Raw genomic sequence first — 11863 nt, forward strand, 5'->3', positions numbered from 1 at the left:
ACAAGTAAAGCGTCTGGTAGGATTCCTTCAACTTTGGCGTGACTTTATTCAAACCTAGCTCAAAAACTGATGCCTTTCTACGAATTACTACGAAAAGACCAACAAGAGATGATAACTGAAAGACATGAAAAAAATCTTGAAATTTTGAAAAATGATTTGGTGAAAGCAACTAGCCTGACATTACGCTTAGCGAAACCTGGTCTACAGTATGTCTTGCTGTGCGATGCAAGCTACTATGGAACTGGTTTTGTTCTTATGATTGAAGATTACATCAAAACTCAAAACAAACAAAAGAAAAGTTATGCCCCGGTTGCTTTTGGCTCCAGACTATTTAATGCATCACAATTAAAATTTTCAGTTTATTATAAGGAGTTTCTTGGACTATATTTTGCTCAAGATCATTTCTCTCATTTTATTTGGGGAACAGAAAAACCAGTTATCGTTCTTACAGATAACAAAAGCTAAACTCAATTTTTCCAAGCAAAAACTATTCCACCATCGGTTTGGAATTGCTTGGACCGGCTAATGTCATATAACTTGGTAATTGCTCATATACCAGGTCGTGCAAACTACGCAGCTGATTTTTTATCACGTATACAAAGTGATCTGTCAACAACCCTGCAGTTAAAATTGACAGATAGAATTGCAGTACGTGAGATTGAAATAGAATCAATAGCTAAAACACCGGATGCATCGCTAAGCTCAGTTGACTATATTGACAAATGTTTGATCAGCAAATATCTGCAATTGATGAAAACACAATCACCAAATTAAAACAAAGTGGACTCAGCATTGACATTTTAGAACAAATAGAAAATCACAGATATTTGAACAATGCAAACAATGATGAAGTTCATGGACTAATACGCCTAATAAACAAAACTTGTCAAATAAATGAAAATTTGATGTTAGACCCAAAAGATCATTTGATCGACCTTGTGGAAAGAACCGATCATTTAGGTTTAAAAGACGAACAACAAAAGGATGAGACAATAAAAAGAGTAATTTCATGGAAAACTCGGGAACGAGTTGAAGATCTAACCTATGCATCGTTTCAACTGAAAAAGTATTGAAAGCAATTTAATAGGTTGGTACTTCAAAACGGAGTTCTTTTCAGAAAATTTTTTGACGACACAGGAAAAATCAAAACTCTGCAATTTTGTCTACCAAAACATCTATGGAGAGAAGTAGTTTATAGGCTGCATAATTCAAAGCTAGCAAACATGTGGGCATTGCAAAAACAGTGCAAGAGTTCAGAAAAAGATTTTACTTTCCCGGCTTCACAGAATATTTGATCACGATGATAAAAAACTGTCTTACATGTATTCAAACAAAAGCAATTTCAAACAGAGCACTTAGAACTTTTCTCCAGCCAGTTTCATCTCTGCAGTCTTTTCCTGGAGATATGATGCAAATCGATTTCGTGGGACCATTTAAGTCACCAGTTTACAAGTACGCGTTAACAGGCATTGATGTGTTTTCTAAATATTTATTTCAAAACCACTAACAAGAGCAAGTGCACAAAAGGTAGCAACTGAATTAGCAACGATTTTCTTCACACATAGTTACATTCCACATACGATTGTTTCAGATCTCGGAACAAATTTTGTGTCTGAATTAATGCATGAACTTTGCAAATTGTTAGAAATCAAGATAAACATGCTACATTAAAACACGCTAAAACAGTAGGGGTTGTGGAAAGATCACATGCAGCACTAAAAAGAATTTTAAAGTTAAACACAGATGAACAATGGTCAAACTGGCATCTCAACGTACCATTAGCCACATTTATTCACAACACATATTACTTGTCAATAGGATGCACACCAACTGCTATTTTTCATGGACGAGAGCCCATCAAACCACTTGACATCCGATTTAATAAAAAAAACATCCAACTAATGGATCCAAAATCCAATTTTGTGACAGAGTTGCAAGATGCCACGCAAATATTATTTTCACAAAACAAATGCAAACTAGTGGAAGCTTATCACAAGTTCAGAAAGTACTATGATGAAAAAGCGTACGCAAATCCTTTGCAGGAACACAGTTACTGTCTTTTACTCAACCCAAAATTTTCTCATCAGTCAGACTTTGGAAGCAAATCAATGCAGATATGGTTACCGTTGTATCGAGTTGAAAGAGGTTTAACCAATTGGAACTATCTGATCAGAAAAATCGGCACGAATTTTACACAATGTGTACATAGAGTTCGACTACGAACCTATGAACCAAGCGAACCACCCATTGACATTCAGGACGTGAGTGAGGCAAAATTTACACAAGATCCTCGTTTAGGAAAATACAGACAGGAACCCGAACTATTCGACAACAAAATACCAAACTTGTTGAATCATAACTTCATGGATGAAGCGCATCAATCAGACATATCCCCTATTTCAGAAGACCCAGTTACCGTAACATATCAATTTCCAGTTGCTGCAAGATTGGCACCGCAACCTAGACCAGCTCCAGTTGCACCTGCAGCAGCCCCAATTGAAATAGAACTTCAGGAACCAATTGAAGTTGTGGAACACCCACAGCCAGTCCAAAATGACCAAGTACACGAACCAGAGAACATTTTACCCAACGTAGTCTTTCCCTTTATTGAGTTTCCGGAAATTGAAAGGCAGAGACCAAATAGAGACAATACAAACAATATGGCATTTAATGACAACGCTAAAGAACAGACAAATATTTTTCCCAATGAAACTAGAGAAAACCGCTCTTACGCCAAGACGTTCTCAAAACAAACATGTCCAGTTTAGCCCGACATCTCATATACCTGCTCCTGAAAAACAAACAAGAGCTAAACCTAGACAGTTCGTAACGATAGATGGAAAAATCCTTACTCCAATTAACTTAAGCCCAGGAGCTAAGAAAGACAACATTAAAAAATCCTATAGAAGCGACATGGAGAGAACCATTTTTCACCCAGGACCAAGACCATCTAGAGCCACTAAAATGGATCAAAAACGAAGTGAAGAAGTTAAAAACACCAGGCAAGATACTGAGAAAGATCAAGCCCAAAGTTCAAGCACAGTAAAACCAATCGCACAAGTTGTATCTAGATTGAGAGGCAAGAAAGGCGGTGTTAATACAATAGAAAATCAAAAGCTTAGAGTTTTCTTTAGCCAGTCTAGCATCTCCAGTTTTGAGAACTCAATAGTACAATTGTTCGATAATCACGTTAAGGATTTGAGCTTTGAAAAACTTGGAATCCTAATAAGTGAGAAAGAGAGAGAGAGAGAGAGAATTAATTAGGAAAACTGACATGCCCAACGGTACAGTTGTATCAATTTGGGACTCAATTCGCAATCGTTATATCTACATTTTCAATGTAGATACTCTTGAATCGAGACCAATTTACCAGTCTATTAGGATGTGTTTCGATAACCTGAAAAAAGTAGTAGAGAAAAACAATGATGAAGTTATAGCAATCCCAAAATCAGAAATAAACTCAAAAGAATTTAGTTGGCCTACTCTGCTTAGAGTAGTAGTTAATGTTTTTTACCTCAGCAAATTGGATCTAATTTTCTTCGTTTAAAAAAATACAGAAAAACAAAAAATATATTATTGCACTAGAAACTCATCAAAATCACTTCATTCAATTACTCTATCAAATCGACAGTAGCAACTCTAGCTATCCAAAATAGATTGAATCGATGATCACAAAAATAACAACAGAAAAGCAATCGAATGTCATAAATTACATGTATTAAGATAAGTTATAGACTCAATGTGCCACAAAAAAAAATTGTAAAAGACTTTCTACAATTTTTAGCTAGCGATTGCCACCTCCTTTGACAAGAAAGCCACTCAAGAATTTTGCTCACCCAATTCGCAAATTTGAAAGAAGAACAGGTACAAAATGTTTCCTCCAATTTATTAAGATTATGAATAAACATAATTTTAATCACTTTTCCATAGTTTGAAAAATTATCAAGAACCAGTCCTCATCAAGGCATTAGGCAACTCAGCACGAGTACACATGCCAATTTTGCTCACCCAATTATCAAAATTTAAAGATATACAAGCAAAAAAAATTTTCCCCATGTATTAATATAGGCTATAGACATGTAAATTATAACTTTTTTGTGATAACTATACCTGATGAAAAAATTATTAGCTCAGTGGATACATCTTAATACCGGCCCATTATGAGCCAAATTTTATTAGTTAACAATGAATGCTCAGGAAATTACAAAAAAAAACATTTTTTAGCCAAATTTGAAACATTCGAAAACAATAAAACTGCAAAAAACTATTAAAAGAAACACAATACTTTAAGAAAAACAAAGAAGAACACGAATCCCATATCACAGAAAACGAAATCAGAACACGAATCACCATAGCAACTGTGTTACACATTTTCAACTTAAAAAAACGCAAAATTTTCAAAATATTTCACTAATTTTACGGACCACTTACCGGTTGTTTCATATTACGTTCCTTACAATCACCATCAATAGCAATTACACTCGTCATCGGGTTCCATACATTATTTTTCCTCTTCTCTTGAATTTTCATACCGACTGATAGAAGTGAAGCACAGCCATTATATAACTTCACCGTTATAACGCAATGTAACCAGCCGTATAGCAGGTATACTGTGTCACCCACACACATTGCCGACAGTAAAAAATCTTGCCGTCATAACGTTCTAAGCATTCCATGAAAGTGCTCGCCCGAACGAATTTTCTTTCAAGCACTCCAAATTCAGCAGATGGTGGGAAGAAAAACCAGTGTTTTTCACCCGAACCGTACAAAGTGATCAAACAATCAGTAGCCTCCATGAAGTCGCTATGCCATCTCGTAAAGTTCGGCTTATCGACAGTCAATAAGTACCCTCTGGACAGCGTTGAAATCTCAGAACCATTGGGAATAGTGTACCTCAAAAAATCAGGTTTTGTTATTTCGTCAAATGAAAATAAACCCATATAAACATTTGCACCGGAGTCAGTTAGTCGTTTTCCAGAAACCATGAACCGGTTTTCAAAGTTTTCGATTTTTACTAACCGATCAATGCAGCGCTAAAACAAATTTTTTTACAAAAACAAATTTTTCTACAAGGAAATGTAGGTCTGATGATTTTTAAAAGACAACAGTTAACATGATTATCAAAAACGTGAATTGAGAAACTATCACCTAATGATTTTTGTCCTTGTATTGAACAGCTTTGCAACCAGCGACCAACGCAGGAACGGTTCTTTCAATATCATGCACTGAACCGTAACTAGTGACAGCTTTGGTGAGAGAAGCAGCATTATCGCAAATGGTTAATAGAACATCGGAATTTTGATTAGATCGCGTTGATCTCTTCACACTTTTCTCTGGAAAAATCGAAACCTCTTGTTAATAATTTTTTAGAAAAATCATTGAACTTTAGATTGAGCGTCCATCAAGACCTAGTAGAAACAAAATTAAAGAGTACAAAAGTCAATTAGCCTTAAAAAGTGGAAGAGCAAAACACTAAAACAACTCTACAAGTTTAAAGAAGTTCTACAAGTTCAAAGTCCAAGTTCACTTAAAACTAGTATCCTAGCTCAGTCAGTTTGTAGACTGCAAAAATGAAGCAGAATTGAATCTGCTTACAGCAGCAACAAACGCTGAGGAGTACAACAATTAGTCCCAGCCAATTGAAGTCGTCCTCAGCTGGCCCACATACAATAGGTCGAGCCTCCGACCACACCCTTCGTCCATTGAATTCGTAATAAGTGGCATTAACACAGCAGTTGAGAACATGGCCACGCCAAATCACACTTGTGCAACAATAGGCAGCACTCACAAAAGCAAGAAGCAAAACAATTTTCAACATGTTTCAACTGAAAATGGGTAACTTACCAAGTAACTGAACTCAACACAATCACATTACCTGTTTATACTCACAGAAAACTAATTGTTTTGAAGATTTGAATCTGAAACACAAAAAGTGTAAGTTAGCACGTAAAACAAAATTTTATTTAGAATGAAGACGAGGCTTATACCCTTACTTATTCTACTTCTCCCCCCAATCAATATGAACTCATTCTATCAAAAAGACGATTATGACGACATTCTCGAGAAAGGAATCATCTTTAACGAGGAAACCAAAATTTTATTGGCCGAAAAGTTTGTTCCAGTCCAGTTTCTGATACCATTCCCTTCATTCAATTTCTCAATGAAATCAGATGTCGAGAAAATGTTATCAAAGCTACAAGCGATGTGGAATCTTCCAGCTGTGTCATGCAAACTGGATTTCTCAACAAGCTTTAACACGAACTCGACACCATATAATATAAATTGGATTTTGAATCAAACAACACATCAAATTGAAAAATCACGACAAGCAGTATCTCTCATGCGAAACGAAACGGCAACATTCTTACAAACCGAATCAGATGAACAGAAAAGAGTCAAAAGAGGAGCCCATGTAGGAGCTCTGGCTATGGCCGGAATTGGTCCATTTGGTAGCGGAATCGTTACGGGGAGTGCAGGCGGATGCGGTGCAACAGGAATATTTGGAAGTTGCCAGGACGAAGCAAAAGCAAACGCTCAAAACATTGAACAGCTAAACATCTATACAGAAGCGTTGACAGAGTACGTTGTACAAATAAAAGAAGAGACAAAAAATAAATTTTTTATGATCAGCAACGAATTGGCAGACATCCGCACTACACAAAAACAAATGAGCGAGACGCAGAATAAAATTTGGAGAATAATTGAGCAGCAGTTTCAAGTAATTGAAGACAACCTTCACATACTCAGAGACTGTAATCAAATGCTGTTCTCGAATCAGCAGATCAACTTTAACTTTGACACCGCTGCTTATTGCTAACACTCCTATACGCCGACGTAAAAAGCTACAGGTCAGCTCTGTACGCTTACCGACTGAATTTGCTGAACTCGATTCCAACTCTCCTTCAAAAACATCTTCCAATGTCTCTAGTGCCACGCGCTTCTCTGATGGCAATACTAGAAAGCGTTGTTCGCGAACAGTATAAAGCAGCAGACAGACTATCGTTAGCCATTACGACTAGTGACCTTATGTCATATTATGATGCAAAACTACTCCGGGACGTGATAACAGTCGAACAAGGTCTAATTGTGACCTTAGCGATACCACTTGCATCACGTCAAACAGTATTTACAGTTTATAATGCGCAGACAGTACCATTGCCTCAGCCAGAGCCTCAGATGGCAGTTAAATGGAGCATCGAAGCACCAAATCTTGCAATATCTGAGGATCAGATGGAATCCATCCCGTTGACTGTAAGCCAATTTGAACAATGCTTAGGGTCATCAAAATATAGAATTTGTCACCAAGCTGTAGCAACTCAGCCAAGTCATGGATCGTGCTTCGCGACACTGTTTTTCAGATTATTCCTAGAAGCGATTCGTGAATGCGAAATGGAAGTCATATACCTACCTAATCAAGTTCAAGCTCAGAACTTAGGCTATGGAATTTGGTTGTTGACATCAGCTACAGAAAATTACAATTTGCGCAAAACATCTATAGATTCAGTTCACCCGACTCGTAGTGAACTAATACGCGGCTGTAAGATCTGCATCATGACTATAGACTGTGGATACCAGCTATTAGGCCATATGATAAAGATCAGAGCCGATCTTTGGAGTTGTGAGAAGATACCAGCAAAGAAAATTCAGGTCAAACTAGCCGACCCCTTGCAGTTTTTACTTGGTGAACTACCATCCATAGAAAACTTACCATATTTTGAAACAAAAACTGTAGCAGGTGTAAATCTAATGCGAAAAGTTCGAGAAAAACTGCTGATGAATCCAGTGATAGCTGATAATAACCATCTCGCAGAAATAGCAAAGCCGATCGCACAAGAAATGAAAATGTTCAAACCATCCCTTATCAAGGAATTCAGATCTTACGTCCCTATCAAAATATCACTTACATTGACTGTTATTGTTTTTATCTTGAATGTTTTTCTTCACGTTCTCTGTCTCTGGCTTTATCATAGATTTCGAATCATTCGAAAATTTGTCCCATTTTTCTTATGAGCAAAAACGAAAAAATGGAATGTAAACATGTATTAGGAGTTAACTCTGATGATCAATCAGTTATTCAAAATCTCCCATCAAAAATGAAAGACCGCTATCATATCATGCTTCAATCTGAACTGAACGAAATGTCTAGTGATACTCAATCAGAGATTGATATTCAAAAAAACTCAAAAAACACCTTTGCCTAAATCAATTTCTCGGATACCATCTCGACCAACAATGATATCAGCTTCCAAATCACATCCTCATTTGAGCTCAGCTACAAGTGCAGTTGATTTGTAAAATTAAATGTACTGGCAAAATTTGAAAAACGACCCAAAACACGGACAATCTATTCAACTATTATTTGGAACGAAGGCAACAATTAAACGATGCCAACTACAATGATGTCATCATTGTTAACTAAGGAGCCTTTTTCGCTCAATATTTTTTACTCAATTATTTATCATGGACTGGAACAATGAGGCCTGCTGTAGTTTCATCGAGTTCAATCCTTACTTCATGACACAAATGAAGGACAAGCCAAAAATTATGGAGTCCGGAAAGATTTCCTCAAAGGAGGGGAGAGTCATGTCGTTAGACCTTGAACAAACTTTTGATTATCGATTGGAATTTAACAAATTTGTGAAATAACTCAATATTGACTTCTAAAGTTCTAATATTTGTTTAATAAGCCTCATCATCACTCGAGAAAATTGTTTCTTTATAATCAATTGAATTAAAGCATTGGAAAACTTACTTATAATAGATTTAACAGTAGATTGAAGAAGATTGTCGCCCAGCTCTGAAGATCCGCTCGAAGCTCCTGAAACCTTAATAAAATGTTTTAAGGGGTGCAAAAACACAAGCATGCAACAATATTAATTTTATTAAATACGTTAGTCTTGGCGAGATCTAACTTTGTTGCGAGTAACGATTCATTCTCCAGTACCAACATCTGCAGCAAACGATTCGGCGGATAAGATGACATCGCGTTCAAAATGCTTTACAAAATTCAAAAAGCAAGCTAATAAAGATTATAATGTTTGGAAACTAAATTTATTTTTCAGAATCTGACTGTTTTCTCGAGGAGTTCTAGTTGATTGTTTTTTATGATACTCCAGTTTTGGTTCTGAATTTTTGGATGATGCACCCTGTTCAGTTCTCCCAGCTGTTGAGATTAGATAAAACTTGTCATGTTTATAATTGAAATTGAACGACTTAGTTCGGATAACTAAACTCAGCTTGCGGGCTGACTCTTTGTCTCCTTTATTCCCAAATTTTTTGTCAAGGTCCAAAAAATTGACGCAAGATCTGAAGGGAAGACACAATTTCTTCTCTTAAATCAGCTGCTAAAATTCTTCTTAAGTTAGCAGCTTACATTCAGAATGAGAGATATTTAGATAACGCAAAAATCAAGAAGTCAAGCGTGCTAAAAAGTCACTAGAAGAGTCAGACGAACAAATCCCTAAAGGACCAATAGGACTAATACAATGGCTGCAAACGTAGTTTGAGAGCAATAATTAATCAGTTTATAACGAGATATTTCATGAAACAGGAAATAAGCACTTTGTAATCTTCCAAGTCACAAAATATCAAAACATATGATGTATTTTCTGTTTCAGTTTAGTTCGAATGTGGTCTTTAGTTCACTTGATCTTAGTTACAATAGCTAATATATATCTTCTTCGCAAATTCTATTTTGATATGATAAGCAATGTCACACATCGTTAAATGATCAGTTTATATCCGAAATAATGCTCAAACATCACTGATTCCCGTATCGTCGGTTCCCGATTGTGCCGACGAATGGGCCCTGTTCCTCAATTTCAAATTCTTGCTCAGGTTCGAGTTAAAATCCGGGTTTCTAATGTAAGCCGGGGTCTTTTTCTTAATAACTAAATCCGGGTTGTCCATCATTTCACAGAGCAAAGTCTGGTGATCTTGTTCCAGAGGGGCTATGCTAATGTCTCGTGTTGCTCTGAATTCTCCACAGTTGTTCAAATGTTCGTTTTCAAGTCGGAAATAATTCCAAAAGAACCTCCGAAAAACGGTCAAAATCGCCCGAATTGTGCTCAAGTATAAACCATCCATAAATGGTGCCAGAAAGTTGACAACCTTAGGTACCCACGAAAATCTTAAAATGAAGTCCTGAACTATAGCGAAGTAGTAGAAGGCCCGATTTGGGTAAACCATTTCGTCCCGTAGACAGGGCGCATCTTTATTACAGCTGAACAAACCCCAATCGTGTTTTATATCCCAATATAAGGAATAAATACTGGAACATGTTTTAACAACAGAGTAAGAACATATCCAAGCTATGCTATAATACCCATACTGCTCCTTATATATTTTAATACCGCCATAAAGGCCGTAAGCTACCATACGTATGGCATATTTTCCCGAGTTTGCGATGTGTGGAAAACATTTCTTAGTTGAGTGGTACCTTCGAAGACATTGAGCGAACCGGAACCATGCAGGAAGCATGCTGACTACAACACGCAACCCATACGAATATCTTGCGCACATTTCGTTCTCATAATTCCCAGAATATCCATCACTTTTCCAATCCAGTTCGAAAGCGTAAAAACAAATGAAAAACTCAAAATCCATGAACACTTTGTTCAAACTGTTTAACTGGTCAGCGAGCCAGAAGTCAGGGAAAGTTACGAAGAAATAGGGAGCGGCAAAAACCCGAAATAGGTACTTAATAAACCAAAATCGGGCATTCTTTTTAAACACTGGGAGTGGCAAAAACAATAGAAGCAGAAATAAACAAACACAAATTAAAGGACTAATATATGCTTTCATCCCTATAACTGGTGAAAACAAGAAGAACAAAATACTTATACACCACAAAGTGCCCAGAGCGAACGCAACCTCTAATAAATCAGGATACGATATATGTTTTCTAGGATCAATGCCAAAAATCAAAACATGATTAACTCCATATTTACTCCACCCGTAAACATTCGCTCCCAATAAACCAACAAATAACACAACCAAAAACAATCCTCGGTAAATCGTTACGTAAGCATGCAAATGAATTTTGTGATATTTTAACAATTGCACTGCTGACAAAATGATTGCAACAAAAAGTGTGACGAAAATGCCCAAAAACAGCCCGACCAGGAATGTTTTCTTTGGCGCTTGTTTCTCGGTAAGCGGCGGAACGCGTAATCTCTTCATGGCGCGGGTTCGATCCCCGCCCTCTAACTCTTGTATATAAGTTTCTTCACAATCTCGGATGAGCAAATCAATTTGCTTATTTGTACCGAACGGCGCTTTTTCAACTTCGCGAGCACGAAAATCGGCTCCACTTGCAGAGTCGCAAATTTTATCATGTTTCTTTAAAATTTTTCGAAATGCCGTTGAATTCAAACTTTGATAATTTTGAAGCAGAACCAGGCTCAAGTAAAACTCGCTGAATGCGACTTTTAAGTCTGATATTTTGGGTCGCGTGTCTTTAGCTATCCCCGGCTGCAACTTTGTACTCAAATTTCGAGTCGAATTTTTCTTTTTCACCTCGCTGTTGTTTCGATCATGTTGCTGCTTAGCCATTCGCAACTCGGCCTGTAAAGTTGCACTTTTTCTATGAGCCTCCGCCAACTTTTCGGTAAAAAACATGTTGACTTTATTCAATTCTAGCTGGCATCTTGCAAAGAACTTCTGATCAAACTTGGCGTAATATTTTTTAATTGTTTCTTCATCCGAAATATCAGCCGGTGGTGAATTTTCTTGGGCCGAGTAAAGAAGATCTTTCAAGTCTTCATAAGCAACATACTGAGTTCTCCACTCAGGTGTTATGTGGGCATTCAAATGGGCAGCAAACTTCATGTCACAATCTTAAAGAATCAATAACGTCGTTTCA

General features: G+C 36.9%; 1 pseudogene; it reads right to left on the reverse strand.

The window, feature by feature from the left end:
- Nucleotides 1–9545: 9545 nt before the first annotated feature.
- Nucleotides 9546–11863, reverse strand: LOC142340179 (xenotropic and polytropic retrovirus receptor 1 homolog pseudogene; annotated as a pseudogene).

Source organism: Convolutriloba macropyga, chromosome 5 (assembly GCF_964194025.1).
Source record: "Convolutriloba macropyga chromosome 5, txConMacr16.3, whole genome shotgun sequence".
Classification (NCBI taxonomy): domain Eukaryota; kingdom Metazoa; phylum Xenacoelomorpha; order Acoela; family Convolutidae; genus Convolutriloba; species Convolutriloba macropyga.